Genomic DNA, 2,500 nt, shown 5'->3' with positions numbered 1-2,500 from the left:
TGAAAGGATTTTTATCTTTCTGAGTAATGTTTGTTTTCACCATAGAAATGTATATTGGCAGGAAGTATTACATGCCCTATGGTGTAATGGTTAGCACTCTGGACTCTGAATCCAGCGATCCGAGTTCAAATCTCTGTAGGACCTTCGTTTATTTTGGTATGATATATCGCCGAGATAAATATCGATATATACAAACTTGCGGCGCAGGAGGAATGCGACGTGCCCTCACGCCAATCTGTAATAAATCCTTCCTAAAAATCATCATCTGAGGGCAGTTGCTAAAACAATAATACCATTCATGATATCAATGCGTGAGAAGGTGTCAATGTCTGAATGACGCACAGGTATTCGAAATGCAACGGTCATCTCAGTTGAAAGGATTTTTATCTTTCTGAGTAATGTTTGTTTTCACCATAGAAATGTATATTGGCAGGAAGTATTACATGCCCTATGGTGTAATGGTTAGTACTCTGGTCTTTAAATCCAGCGATCCGAGTTCAAATCTCGGTAGGATCTTCGTTTATTTTGGTATGATATATCGCCGAGATAAATATCGATATATACAAACTTGCGGCGCAGGAGGAATGCGACGTGCCCTCACGCCAATCTGTAATAAATCCTTCCTAAAAATCATCATCTGAGGGCAGTTGCTAAAACAATAATACCATTCATGATATCAATGCGTGAGAAGGTGTCAATGTCTGAATGACGCACAGGTATTCGAAATGCAACGGTCATCTCAGTTGAAAGGATTTTTATCTTTCTGAGTAATGTTTGTTTTCACCATAGAAATGTATATTGGCAGGAAGTATTACAAGTCCTATGGTGTAATGGTCAGCACTCTGGACTTTGAATCCAGCGATCCGAGTTCAAATCTTTGTAGGACCTTCGTTTATTTTGGTATGATATATCGCCGAGATAAATATCGATATATACAAACTTGCGGCGCAGGAGGAATGCGACGTGCCCTCACGCCAATCTGTAATAAATCCTTCCTAAAAATCATCATCTGAGGGCAGTTGCTAAAACAATAATACCATTCATGATATCAATGCGTGAGAAGGTGTCAATGTCTGAATGACGCACAGGTATTCGAAATGCAACGGTCATCTCAGTTGAAAAGATTTTTATCTTTCTGAGTAATGTTTGTTTTCACCATAGAAATGTATATTGGCAGGAAGTATTACATGCCCTATGGTGTAATGGTTAGTACTCTGGTATTTAAATCCAGCGATCCGAGTTCAAATCTCGGTAGGATCTTCGTTTATTTTGGTATGATATATCGCCGAGATAAACATCGATATATACAAACTTGCGGCGCAGGAGGAATGCGACGTGCCCTCACGCCAATCTGTAATAAATCCTTCCTTAAAATCATCATCTGATGGCAGTTCCTAAAACAATAATACCATTCATGATATCAAGGCGTGAGAAGGTGTCAATGTCTGAGTGACGCACATGTATTCGAATTGCATAGTTCATCTCAGTTGAGAGGATTTTAATCTTTCTGAGTAATGTTTGTTTTCACCATAGAAATGTATATTGGAAAGAAGTAATACAGGTCCTATGGTGTAATGGCGAGCACTCTGGACTTTGAATCCAGCGATCCGAGTTCAAATCTCGGTAGTACCTTCGTTTATTTTGGTATGATATAACCCCGAAGTAAACATCGATATATACAAACTTGCGGCGCAGGAGGAATGCGACGTGCCCTCACGCCAATCTGTAATAAATCCTTCCTTAAAATCATCATCTGATGGCAGTTGCTAAAACAATAATACCTTTCATGATATCAATGCGTGAGAAGGTGTCAATGTCTGAGTGACGCACAGGTATTCGAATTGCATCGGTCATCTCAGTTGAAAGAATTTTTATCTTTCTGAGTAATGTTTGTTTTCACCATAGAAATGTATATTGGAAGGAAGTATTACAGGTCCTATGGTGTAATGGTTAGCACTCTGGACTCTGAATCCAGCGATCCGAGTTCAAATCTCGGTAGGACCTGCGTTTATTTTGGTATGATATATCCCCGAGGTAAACATCGATATATACAAACTTGCGGCGCAGGAGGAATGCGACGTGCCCTCACGCCAATCTGTAATAAATCCTTCCTTAAAATCATCATCTGATGGCAGTTGCTAAAACAATAATACCATTCATGATAATAATGCGTGAGAAGGTGTCAATGTCTGAATGACGCACAGGTATTCGAAATTTATCGGTCATCTCAGTTGAAAGGATTTTTATCTTTCTGAGTAATGTTTGTTTTCACCATAGAAATGTATATTGGCAGGAAGTCTTACAGGCCCTATGGTGTAATGGTTAGTACTCTGGACTTTAAATCCAGCGATGCGAGTTCAAATCTCGGTAGGACCTTCGTTTATTTTGGTATGAGATATCGCCGAGATAAACATCGATATATTCACACTTGCGGCGCACTAGGAATGCGACGTGCCCTCACGCCAATCTGTAAAAAATCCTGCCTTAAAATCATCATCTG

The 2,500-nt window shown here is 39.6% G+C and overlaps 2 non-coding genes across 2 annotated transcripts; both read left to right on the top strand.

Annotated features, from left to right (window-relative positions):
• Nucleotides 1-1,560: 1,560 nt before the first annotated feature.
• On the top strand, nucleotides 1,561-1,632 carry TRNAQ-UUG (transfer RNA glutamine (anticodon UUG)). The gene has a single exon. It is a non-coding gene; the product is annotated as a tRNA-Gln (tRNA).
• Nucleotides 1,633-1,932: 300 nt separating this feature from the next.
• On the top strand, nucleotides 1,933-2,004 carry TRNAQ-CUG (transfer RNA glutamine (anticodon CUG)). Its single transcript has one exon. It is a non-coding gene; the product is annotated as a tRNA-Gln (tRNA).
• Nucleotides 2,005-2,500: the final 496 nt, after the last annotated feature.

The sequence above is a fragment of the Saccoglossus kowalevskii genome, chromosome 11 (assembly GCF_978046115.1).
Source record: "Saccoglossus kowalevskii chromosome 11, keSacKowa6.1, whole genome shotgun sequence".
NCBI lineage: Eukaryota > Metazoa > Hemichordata > Enteropneusta > Harrimaniidae > Saccoglossus > Saccoglossus kowalevskii.
The sequence above is the reverse complement of the archived record's forward strand: the minus strand, read 5'-3'. Positions and strand labels throughout refer to the sequence as shown.